Raw genomic sequence first — 12,001 nt, 5'->3', positions numbered from 1 at the left:
CATTGACTTTTCCTTTCCAGATATAGCTAATATTCAGAAAGGGAGTCTAGTACCTGCCTTCCAGATTTGAACACCTCAAAATTCAGGAGTGCTCAAGCTCAATTTGGGCAGCTGTTACTTCATTTCTCCCAAATCAAATATACTGATCCACTGTAACTTGCTGTAGAAAAAGTAGGATCAAATTGAGCAAGAAATGCTTCCCAGTGGTTATTAGGACTGGAATTGCTATTTGCAACAGCCATTGCCATTTTTTTTTAATTTTATTTGTTTAAAAGGAAGACAGTGATATTGCATTGGCAAATTCCCCATAGAAAGAAAGAGTGGAACAAAAGCATAATAAAGGCACCTCAACTTTTCCTCATTTATAGAGGACAGTCTTATAATATGCATCCAGATATCCTCCAATCACACAAGCTGAAAATTGTTCCACTTTACTGCAGTTCTGTAACCATATGGGAACCAATCCTGTCTGTGTTCTGTGCACATCTAAATTTCCTGCTGAATGACCCGCCCTGGGAGCGAGTTACCAGTGACCCAGGGCTGGGGTGGAAGGAGGTTGCAGTTGGTGGGGGAGAGCCCAGGGCTGGGGCGGCAGGGGGTGCGGGTGGGAGGGGAGAGCCCAGGGCTGGGGCGGCAGGGGGGTGCGGGTGGGGGGAGGCCCAGAGCTGGGGCGGCAGGGGGTGCGGGTGGAGGGGGGAGAGCCCAGGGCTGGGGCGGCAGAGGGGTGCAGGTGGGGGGGAGAGCCCAGGGCTGGGGTGGCAGAGGGCTGCGGGGGGTAGACCAGGGCTGGGGTGGGGGGCAGCCAAACATTTTTTTGCTTGGGGCAGCAAAAAACCTAGAGCCAGCCCTGCACACCTGTCTCTAATGGGAGACATGCTGCAGGGCTGAGCCAGCGCTGGGGGCCATGATACTTACAGCTGGACTTCACCCCCCTCCCCACGGCTTGGTGTCTCACTGGTGATCTCACTTCCATGCTCCCAGCAGCCAGTCAGCAGCATGTAGAAAGCACCATCTTCATCCAGCCCCATTCAATGCAAGTGCATCATCCATCATATTGGCAGCAGTGCAGAGTCCCCCAATATTTGGTGTTCTTAAAGCCCCAGCTGCTGGAGTCATGGGATTATGGGAGGAGCTCAGCTTTCATTTAAACAAGTAAAGATATTCACTCTCGTGGATGGGGGGGGGGGCAAATGCTTGAAAATGTGTCCCCTGAAGGCTCAGAACTCAGTAGACAACAAAATAGGGCCAGAAATGTTATTTCTTAAAAATGGCATGACTCATGCTATTTTACATGCTGGGAGATTGGTGATACTCCACTGAGTTCTCTTGAAAGTTGGCCTCATGAGTGCGGGGAGGGTGCTTCTAGCGCAGTTAGCAGCTTCTGCTCGGAGACCTCTGCTGCCAGGTCCCAACCATGACCACCCAGTGCATAGCCGGGTGCTGGGCATGCTGCAACTGGCAGACGTGCAAGGTGTACCTTTCTGCAGAGCATAGCCTTCAGCCACCACCGTGCCCCAGCCAGAGGGGGCCTCTTCTCTGTAGAACCAAGGGAAGCTCATCAGACCCAAGGGTAACCCCTCTGCCCAAGACCCCTGCATTCCCAGGCTCCAGAGCCCTTTTATTGACATGGATGGAAGGATGAGAAATATAATACTTTATATTTACACATTTACAGATTTTTAAAATCAGATTTAAGAGGAAAAAGAACAAGAAGTGGAAGGAAGTGTTGATCAGTGCCAGCCTGGTGTGTCTGAAAATGTGCCCTTTGTTTATAGAGATTCAGTGGGAGCTAGTGTTTCTCTGTTGAAGATGACTGGGCTTCACAGACTGAGGGTAGGTCTACACTTACCCGGTAGTTCGGCGGCAAGTAAATCGAACTTCTGGGTTCGACTTATCGCGTCTTGTCTGGACGCGATAAGTCGAACCCGGAAGTGCTCGCCATCGACTGCGGTACTCCAGCTCGGCGAGAGGAGTACGCAAAGTCAACGGGGGAGCCTGCCTGCCGCGTCTGGACCGAGGTAAGTTCGAACTAAGGTACTTCGAACTTCAGCTACGTTATTCACATAGCTGAAGTTGCGTACCTTAGTTCGAATTGGGGGGTTAGTGTAGACCTGCCCTGAGAGTAGCAAGTGATCAAACAAATCCTTTATTCACGGCTTTTTCTGACTTTGATCTGATTGCTACTGAAGAAAGGTCTTCCCAAATATTTTGGCAGGAAAAATGGAAGATGGAACTTCTGAAGAAGTTATTTCAGCTGATAAAAAGATGGAAAGAACAAAGACAAAAGTACTAGTTTTCTGAGGATGGAAAATATCCATGGCCAGCAGCATTTGAGGGGGTATTTTTGAGTGTCTAAGGAATTTAGGTTTCAGAGTAGCAGCCGTGTTAGTCTGTATCTGCAAAAAGAACAGGAGTACTTGTGGCACCTTAGAGACTAACAAATTTATTTGAGCATAAGCTTTCGTGGGCTACATCCCACTTCTTCGGTGGCATAGAATGGAACATATATTGAGGAGATATATATACACACATACAGAGAGCATGAACAGGTGAGAGTTGTCTTACAAACTCTGAGAGGCCAATCAAGTAAGAGAAAAAAAACTTTTGAAGTGATAATCAAGATATCAACCTGTCTGTACTGGGCTAAGAAGTGTGAGAATACTTACATGGGGAGACAGATTTAATGTTTGTAATGGCTCAGCCATTCCCAGTCTCTATTCAAACCTAAATTGATTGTGTCTAATTTGCATATCAATTCGAGTTCAGCAGTTTCTCGTTGGAGTCTGTTTTTGAAGCTTTTCTGTTGTAAAATAGCCACCCGCAGGTCTGTCATTGAATGACCAGACAGGTTAAAGTGTTCTCCCACTGGTTTTTGAGTATTATGATTCCTGATGTCAGATTTCTGTCCATTAATTCTTTTGCGTAGAGACAAATAACAGAATACCACTAGCTGTCACCTTCAGCCCCCAACCAAGGGCTCATTCACTTGCACATCCACTAATGTTATGTATGCCATCATGTGCCAGCAATGCCCCTCTGCCATGTACATTGGCCAAACCGGACAGTCCCTCCGCAAAAGAATAAATGGACACAAATCGGACATCAGGAATGGTAACATACATAAGCCAGTAAGTGAACACTTCAATCTCCCCGGTCATTCTATTACAGATTTAAAAGTCACTATCACTGAACAAAAAAACTTCAGAAACAGACTTCAAAGAGAAACAGCAGAACTCAAATTCATTTGCAAATTTAACACCATTAATCTGGGCTTGAATAGGGACTGGGAGTGGCTGGCTCATTACAGAAGCAGCTTTTCCTCTCCTGGAATTGACACCTCCTCATCCATTATTGGGAGTGGACTTCATCCACCCTGATTGAATTGGCCCTGTCATCACTGGTTCTCCACTTGCGAAGTAACTCCCTGCTCTCCATGTGTCAGTATATAATGCCTGCATCTGTAACTTTCACTCTATGCATCCGAAGAAGTGAGGTTTTTACCCATGAAAGCTTATACCCAAATAAATCTGTTAGTCTTTAAGGTGCCACCAGACTCCTTGTTGTTTTTGTAGATACAGACTAACACGGCTACCCCCTGATACTTGATATTAAGAGTGAGACCAAGACATGCGTAAGCATTGGCAAACACATTCAAGATAGTTTGAAGATCTTTCTCACAGTGGGCAAAGATTGCGTTGTCATCAGCATACTGAAGTTCCACAATAGATGTTGTGGAAATCTTACTCTTGGCTTTCAGCCTGCTAAGCCTGAATAGCTTTCCATCCATTCTGTGAGTGATTTCAATGCCAGCTGTAAACTTCCCAGCAATTAGGTAAAGAATGACAGCAATAAAACCCCCAAACATTGTTGGAGTGATGATACAGCCCAGTTTGACTCCTGTTTGTACCTTGAAAGGTTCACTCTGGGAGCCAGTGCTGCTCAGAACAGTCGCTTTCATGTTATCATGAAGCAATTTTAGGACATTGATGTATTTATCAGGACATCCGCTCTTAGAAAGTACAGTCAAGAGGGCACGGCAATTCGCTGAATCAAAGCTTTAGTTAGATCAATAAAAGCCATGTACAGTGGTCGGTTTTGCTCCCGACACTTTTCTTGCAGCTGCCATGCTGTGAAGATCATATCCACAGTTCCACGACATGGTTGGAAACCACTCTGTGACTCTGGTAAAATTTCTTCTGACAGGGGCAGAAGGCGGGTTGCAAGGATCCGCGCCAGAACTTTGCCTACAGTGGCTAAGGAGGGAAATACCATGATAATTTCCACAATCCACTTTATCCCCTTTCTTGAAGAGGGTGACAATCAAGGCATCCCTCATTTCACTGGGTATCTCCTCCTTTATCCAGATTTAAAGGATAAGCAGGTAAAGCTGCCAAATTAGCGCTGGTCCACCGTTTTTGAAGATTTCAGCAGGTATCCCATCTAGACCTGCTGCCTTGTTGTTCTTCATCTGCATGGTGGCATTGTGTACCTCATACAAATTGGGAGGGTCTCCGAGCTCATCCCTAAATGGTCGTTGAGGGATTTGCTCAAGGACTTCATCTACAACCATAGAATTATGGTTAAGGAGATCTTCAAAATGTTCTTTCCAGAGAGAATTGATGGCTTTGTTGTCCTTAAGAAGTGTGGTCCCGTCCTTAGAGCGAAGAGGATTCATACCATGACAAATTGGCCCATAAATAGCCTTGGTGGCACTAAAGAAACCACATGTATTGTGGATGTCCACGACATGTTGGAGTTCTTGCACTTCCTCAGTCCACCATTTGTTCTTAAGTTCTCTGGTTTTACGTTGTACTTCCGCCCTTGCCTTGGCATGGGCTTCTTTCTTTATATTACAATTTATGTCATTCTGCCAAGCATGAAATGCCATTCTCTTCTCATTGATGAGTTGCTCAATTTCAGCATCATTCTCGTCAAACCAGTCCTGATGTTTTCTGATGTGGTAGCCTATGGTTCCCTCACAGGCATTGATGATTACTGCTTTCATCTGGCTCCAATGTTCCTCAATTTCTTCTGGAAACTCTGATGGGAGCTATTCTTCTAAGACGGCTTGGAAGTGGTCATGCTTAATAGGGTCCTTCAAATCTTGAACCTTCAGCTTGCACCTGACCTGCTTCTTTTGCAGCCTCCATTTGGGAGCGATTGTAATTTTCATTGTGGATCGAATAAGGTGATGATCAGTCCAACAGTCATCAGCACTTGTCATTACTCTTGTGAGAAGTATGTCACTACGATCTCAGATAAAAACGATGACGTAGTTGAGGAGATGCCAGTGCTTTGACCGTGGGTGTCTCCAAGATGTTTTGAACTTCTCCTTTTGTCAGAAAAGGGTGTTCGTAATAATAAGTTCATGTTCAGCACACTTGGTCAGGAGCAGAATTCCATTTGAATTGCTTTTGCCAACTCCTTCTTTCCTGATTGTTCCTTTCCACAGGTCTGAGTCTCGTCCCACACGTGCATTGAAATCCCCCAGAAGGATGACCTTGTCTTCTGTAGGGGTCTCCGATAAAATGGTTTCCAACTGAGAATAAAAATCTTCCTTTACATTCTCATCGGCATCCTGTGTTGGTGCATAGGCGCTCACAATAGTTGCCTGTTGATTTTTGGTGAGCCTTAGTCGGAGTGTCATAAACCGCTCATTGATGCCAACTGGTACCTCAGAGAGGCACCTTATGAGCTTGTTCTTTATTGCAAAGCCCACTCCATGCAATCGGGGTTCATCTATAGATGTTCTCTTCCGGAAGTAGGTGTATCCATCCTCCTTTCTCCTCCTTCACCTGTCCTTCATCAGCTCTTCTAGTTTCGGACAAAGCAGCAATATCGATGTTAAACCGACTCAATTCATGAGCAATAATGGCTGTATGTCTCTCTGGTTGGTCACGGTTTGGGTTGTTCATCAGGGTAAGTACATTCCAAGTTCCAAAGTTGAAAAGTTTCTTATTTTTGACTGCTGAGGTGGTGATCCTGCTGGATGCGGCTATCCAGCCAGGAGAAACAGAGGCAAGATTATTTTCAGGGAACCTTTTCTAATCCTCTCTCCATGTGGGGTGAGGAGAATGGATCCTAAAAAGGACTGCTCAGTTGTGGGTGCAGCTGCCAAGATGCTCGACCTGCCTCAATCCTCGAGCAAGATGACTGTATCACACACCCACTGCCTGTGTGTCGGTCTGTGACTAGGAACTTCGGATTTCACTGTCCTGTTCCCTTCACCACTCACCGATCGCCACCGGACTTTAGACTTGTGCAAATGTTATTTTCCCAAAAACTGGAAGATGCCTGTGCAGGACTTCTTTTAAAATGGGGAGACTGGTGCACAACAGTCACCACACTACCCTGGACAGATAGAGGACTTGAAACCAATGGCATGGACACCATGACGATTGGAAATCCTGTATTTGCTGCAGCCTTCATCCACCTTCACAGCCGTTTACACAACAGTTTCACCTCCATTGTGCAGTTATCCTCTGTCTGCTCTGCTGTTAGGGACTTCTTGGATCACACTTTGTCTGGAACCTCGCCCTTGACCGTTCTGCCATGGGTGACCCTAAGGGAGTACATGACTCCAGGCAGCATCGCTCTCGGGGTCATTGAGACACGCAAGCCTCTCCATCACTACAAGGTGGTGATCCATGGAGAGGTCCAATCTGTCTAGGTCACTCTGGACCCTATCCCTACCCTCCAGCATATCTACCTCTCCCCCCAGCTTAGTGTCATCTGCGAACTTGCTGAGGGTGCAATCCATCCATCATCCAGATCATTAATAACGATGTTGAACAATACCGGCCCCAGGACTGACCTCTGGGGCACTCTGCTTGATACCGGAGTTTATGCCTCAGCTGATGTGTACCCTTGAGGATGTTCCTTTTACCCGAGCCCCTTTCCACAGCTAGTCGTGCCTGCTCAGACCCACCCTCTAGAAAACTGAAGTATTTTTCCAAGTTACCCAAAAGAGCTTTAGCATTTTTGATGTAGTTTCCAGTCATCCTTTCTTTTAGAAACCCTGAGGATATAGCACCCATCAGCCTTCTGAACGAAGTGTCATATTTTTCCCAAATCTATTTACAATACATAAGTTCTGTGCCTAGCTTACTGTGAAGCAGACAACATTATTACAAAATACATAAAACAGTCTTGTAAACTTTTCAAAATAAAATACTCATTAGGGTGTTTTTTTCTATTTAAAAAGTCATAGGTTTAAATAAAATAATCCATTTCAGCCTGAACAACAAACACAGGGTTTGGTTTATTTCTACCATCAGTGTTTCTCCAAAACCTAGACATTTTTAATACAAGCACAAGTTTCCACCAGGCACCCAAAAACAAAGTCTGCAATAAAATACGTTTAAAGCCCCTCTGTAACTATGTCTTGGATAGTCCCTTAACTCACCAACAATTTAAACATTAAAACTAACTTTAAAACAAACAACTCATTTTAAAAAACACACCACATTTTGCAGACTATAAACCCCAGCAGTTTAAACCACTCAAAACCAAACAAATAGTTTTGCAACAAAGTACTTCTCAGGAAACCCACACGTACCTCTAGCATAAGCCCCCAAATCACCAACAACTTTAACCATTTTAAAACGCACAGAAAGCACATTTTGCAGAGTAAAAACCCCAATATTTTAAATGCTCCAGCAAAATACTTTTTAACATCCCACCACAGCTATGTCTTGCACAGGCCCCTAACTCACAATTTAAACATTAAAACCAACTTTTTAAACCATTTAAAAACATACGCATTTAAAAGCCACTTGCAGACATTTACCTTCCACGGCAGGATAAAGGGAGGCTGGCACATGGTTATTCTTTTCCCCATGTGTGTTTGGGCCTTTGGGTTAAAAAACAAGCAAAATTTTAGTTAGTATTATTCCCCAAATGCATCAAACCCCTATACAACCTGTTTAATACCAGTTGTTTGTTTTTATTGAACACTATTAAGCACAACTGTAGATAAAAAAGGGGTTTTACCTGGCCCTGGTGAAATGCAGCTTGAAGTTGCTGTTTCCATGCTAAACAGATCACACTGCAATAAAGACAGGTACCATTATTAGTAAGGACAGCATGGACAAAGAGTGACATTATATAATATATATTTTCAGAGTTAAAAGCACGCCACAGACCTCGTCTTGCAGTCCAGCAGCTATTCTGTTCAAGGTAGTTTCTGTTATAAGAGGACAGTCTCCACAAAACTGAGGTTTTTTTATAGCATCGTTCCTAACACTTTGTTTCAAACTTCAAAGTCTGTAGTTAGCAGGTTGATTTGATCACTACAACTCTTAATTAAGAGATAAATAAGAAATTAGGGCACCCCTCCCCAAACGTTTCCTTTTGTGATTTGGGATGAAAATGAAATTGTCTGCACAACTGGGATGCTTTTGGCTAATTTTAAGTAAAAATACCTTTCTCCTTTTTCAATGAAAAAACATTGTAAATCACCAAACACCACAATCCTTAATGTTACTGAATCCTCTCCTGACTGAGGAACCTTGCAGATATCAATGAATGACACAGGGTTTTTCTTATTTTATTTTAAACCTGTTTCTTCCGTGTTTGAAGTTTTGGTTTGTTTTGAAATAAAATGGATGTACCACAACTATAGTAAACATCCTGCAAATACCCAGAGCTTTTACGGGTTTGGTTGTTCTTACAGCAAATGCTTAGTTTGTAAAAGTCTGGTGGAGGTTTGTGAACCCTTCAACCATTTCAGTTTTGGGTTAGACCCTTGTTTAGTTTTGTAAATATATTATTTTAAATGTTTAATGACTTTGAGTTGCCCACAAGACTGACACAGAGCATTCTACCAACTCCTGAGGTTTTATTTAAACTATCCAATAGTAGTCTACAAACAGCTGAGGTTTTAGTTCATTTAATATTCATCAGAGCTAACCATCCCCACCCACCCGCCTCCCTTACTGTGGGTGAACGCCCAGCAGCCCTAAGTACTGATCACTAATACCTTTAACCCTGATGGAACAAGGGTGGATAATCACATCTAGATCTAGACCTGCAGACTCATTGAAGGCAATAGTCACCCCTGCTATTTCAGTCTTTACACAAAGACACAATAGCTGGGTTCTCACAAACTATTTTTATGTAAAAGACATACAGCCCCTTGAAAGCAAACCAAGATGCTCCAGCAAAACGCTTATCTTATTTAAGGGTCACACAGACCTTCTAACAGAAATACCGATAGTCACAAAGCTCTTTTCAATTGATATTTCTCTTTACAGCTGCCAAGATTAATATATTGCATATTTGTCCCCTCCCCATTCTCTAACTTAATCCTTTTAGATCTCTTACAAATAGTCTTTTTCCTAAGCAGGGTTCTGTAACTTTTTGTGTGGACCAGATGGTCAATATAAGGCGCTAAGCAGGCATCCTCCGGTTTGGTCATTTCCTTTAAAACACTGTCAGGGTCTCGACACTTTGCACAGCATTTACCAAGATCACAGGATTAGTAGTAGAGACTCCAATAGTTTGTTGTTTTTCTGGTCCTTTCCTTAGTGGGGAGGGGGAGGAGGGGAGGGCGGTTCTTGGAAATTACATGGATTGTTTCTCCAACCCAGGATTCTAGTTTCAGTGCCACTGTCATTTTCCTAACGGGAGACTGAGCTGAAACCTGAATTTTATTTTATAAAAATGCTAAATAGTTTTTGATTCCTTAAATAAAATGTTTTTGAAAACCAAAACCCAATAATTTTGACTGAAAATGTTTCAGGTTTGACCCAAATGATAGTGGTGTGTGTGTGTGTGTGTGTGTGTGTGTGAGAGAGAGAGAGATTAACATTTGGTCCAAAAGCCGTATTTTGTCCAAAAATATTTAGACATAAAAACTTTGCCAAGCTCTAGCTATTAAACATTTTTGTTTTCCCTTAGCATTGACAATGCAGCCCAGCTACAAACCTGTACGTGGACACGGCACTCCTGACTGGCTGCAGCAGCCATGTGCCCCGTGAGTACGCAGGCTAATTCCTGGGTTAGCTGAACTGTTCCCAACTGTGAAATTTCTATTAAACAGACTTGATGCTTGAGGACGTGTTAAGAAGCAGCTTTGAAAACTGGTGCTAGGAGAATGTTCCTAGTAACACCCTGAGATGGGAGAGAGTCAGGGATATGGGAGGTCTGAGTTTGTCACATTTCAGGGCTGTGCGGTTCTCCCTGCTTGGGAAGCTGCACTCACAATGGGAATGACGGCCAGTTGTCTTAGGAGATGTGTGTCCCAGGAGCGGTGAAGGCAATCCCGTTTAGTGTGCTAATAATTAATGTGACCCTGCCTGGGATTGGCACTTACAGTGAGTGATATCAAGGGGAATGGGAGACAGAGAGGAATGTACACAAGTGGTATAAGGGGCCTACTATCAATCAAACGTTGTCCCCGCACCCTGATCCCTCGGGCCCCACCCACTGATCAAGTTGGTCCCGCCTCTCATGCCCCACCCACCTGTCAGGTTGACCCCAACGAACTGTCACATTGACTCCACACCTTGGCCCCTCATGCCCCACCCACCTGTCACCATAAGAGTCCCCCGTGGGGTATTACTTCCAGGGTCAAGATGGACACATGACCGGAAGCAAGGGGGTGGCATGTGACCCGTCTAAGAACTCTTCCCACTGCTCTTCCAATCTGGGTGGGTTTCATTCCTGTAGGGCCGTCCTCAAGAGTGGATTTGACCAACTGAGAGAAATTCCAGTGTGGGGTAACCTGTAAAGAGGTGGGTTGTATGACCCCTCTAAGAATAGGTGTAGCTCAGGGATCTAGGCCAGAACCCCCTGATCTCTGGAGCTTAATGGTTAGCCAGCCAGCAGCACTGTCCCCGGAAGTCCCAGCGCTGCACAGAAGAAGTCATCTTGTTTCAGGAATGTGTGTTTCAGAAATCATGGAAACATTGAGAAGAAACATGGACTCCTTCACCATCCCCATGAGAACTTTGGAATTTCTTTTAGCTCCAAGGGCCTTTGATCACCTGTGGAGAAACCGCTACATCAGCGACAGTTCTGAGGAGGAGGGAGCAGCCGAAGGGAGCCCTTTGGCACAGACATTGATGGATACGCCGGAACCCGACCCCAAAACCCGACCGCTCATGAGGAAGACTGATGAGTGCGAGGGCGTCTCGTCGTCTGCCCCCCTGGAGGAGGAAGGCGACCGCAGCTCGTGGGAGTCCCTGGCAGACAAGGTGAACGGAGAAGACATTGCACAGATAAATGAACGATTAAGAAATGATGGTAGAGGATGGGGTGTAATGGGATAGGAACTGAACCGGGGTTGCGTAAATCTAAAAAAACCCAAACAGACGTAGGCTTACAGTTGTTTGTTTTCTAAAAATCTCTCGACAGATCAATGACACCTTTCTGGAGGACCCGGAGGTGCTGGTCAGCATTACATCAGACAGCGAAGATGAATTGGGCCCAAGTTGGTTTTGCTCAATGCCGGTACAAATTGTTGACGAGGACGACAAGGATGGCAGCTCTATGGATTTAAGAAGAACTACGTCATGAGCATAAAAACATCATGCGGTCTATTGGACATGTTGCTGTTTATGCTGTCCTTCATCGCTGCCTTAGGGAGAAGATTTTCAAAGATAGTGAGGACTGTGTCAAAGGCGCACCAGGCCAACAGCACCATCACTGTGTGACTTGGACTTCTGAGGATATAAACTGCGAGCTCCAGGACGTGTGCACTAACCTGTGTTTAGAAAACTTATTAAACGCTGTTATTGCCATAGGTTATGCTATGCAAAGTCTGTGCCTAACTCAAGAAAATTTAGCACAAGGGGCTCCTACGTGGCGGTGGTGATTCTCACATAGAGTCTGATTAGGAAAATTCCCCAGAAGGCTCTCTTGATGGGTCCCCATCTACTCCTGATGATCCTCATGGTCAGGGGTCAGTTTTAGCAGGTGCGGGGCCCCACGCCGGGCCGCGAATTGTCTCGCGCCCCCCCTGCCCCAACTCGGCCCCGGCCCCGCCCCGACTCCGTCC

Source organism: Emys orbicularis, chromosome 14 (genome assembly GCF_028017835.1).
Source record: "Emys orbicularis isolate rEmyOrb1 chromosome 14, rEmyOrb1.hap1, whole genome shotgun sequence".
Classification (NCBI taxonomy): domain Eukaryota; kingdom Metazoa; phylum Chordata; order Testudines; family Emydidae; genus Emys; species Emys orbicularis.
This window is presented reverse-complemented; position numbering follows the sequence as displayed.